The 1,012-nt window shown below is 54.9% G+C and overlaps 1 long non-coding RNA gene across 1 annotated transcript in view; it reads right to left on the reverse strand.

The window, feature by feature from the left end:
* Window positions 1-107: 107 nt before the first annotated feature.
* LOC121923067 overlaps window positions 108-1,012 on the reverse strand; it is a 2,016-nt gene continuing 1,111 nt past the window's right edge. The window contains exon 2 of the long non-coding RNA XR_006102295.1: window positions 108-218. This is a non-coding gene — a long non-coding RNA (uncharacterized LOC121923067). The remainder of the gene's footprint in view (window positions 219-1,012) is intronic.

Genomic DNA, 1,012 nt, shown 5'->3' on the forward strand with positions numbered 1-1,012 from the left:
GAAAAACACACTTATTTCCTCACTTTCCAGACCTTCCGACCCGAATCCTTCAGAGCAGATCAAAGAGACTCACCTCTTTCCTGACAGGGATGTTTCTGCCTTTTTGGATGGTCATAAGGTTAGTCTGTGGTCTTCATGGTCTCTCTCTTGTGCCTACCTCACTGGGTTGTTGTGAAGGTAAGAGAGTCAGGAACATTTGTGCCTCTCGGTTCTCCTTCCTATATTCATAAGGAGAGACATTATTTTAAAATCAGAGAATATCCTCTTGTGTTTATTTTCTTAAAGCTGGTTGTGTTTGTGGAGAAGTAATGAAGGGGGCGCAGGATGGCCTTCCTTCCCCTTTTTCTCTCCTGGGGCTTTTTCCATTCAGGGAGCCCAAAAGAGCCTCTCTCTCTCTCTCTCTCTCTGGGTCTCCTTGTGAGGAGGAGAGACTCAAACCCACCCAGAAGCCCCAGGAAGAAAGGCCCTCTCCCCTTGTGCCCCATGGAAGAGAAAGGAAGGGGAGAGGGGGCTCCCCATGGGAACTGCCCTCTTCCCCCTTTCCATGAGGGTCCTGGGGGAGAGGGAGGAGGAGGAGGGGAGGCTGGGGATGCAGAGGGGCTCCTCCATTGCCAGGTCCTTTCCCTGGAGAGAAAGAGGGCAAAGGAAGGCAGCCCCTCCTCCTGCCCCAGAAGCCAGGTCTCCATGGGGATCCCATCATCATTCACCCCATCATCCCCCTCTTTCCAGCCTCTCTCTCTGTCTCTGGGAGCAGGGCTTCCCTCCTTCCTCCCTCCCTCCCCGAGAGCCTTCCCTCCATCTCCCTCCATTCCTAGAAGGGACCCCATCCTCTCCATCCCTCCCGTCCCCTTCTTCCTCCTCTAGGGCTGCATCTCCCTTCATCCCAAAGAGCTTTCTCGCTCTCTCTTTCCAAGGACCCATGGCTCCTCCGACCCACCGACTCCCCCCACAGAGGCCCCATAGAGGAGGGGGACCCACTCCCTTCCCACCTCCTTCTCTCTCTCTCTCTCTC

The sequence above is a fragment of the Sceloporus undulatus genome, chromosome 2, assembly GCF_019175285.1.
Source record: "Sceloporus undulatus isolate JIND9_A2432 ecotype Alabama chromosome 2, SceUnd_v1.1, whole genome shotgun sequence".
Lineage (NCBI taxonomy): Eukaryota > Metazoa > Chordata > Lepidosauria > Squamata > Phrynosomatidae > Sceloporus > Sceloporus undulatus.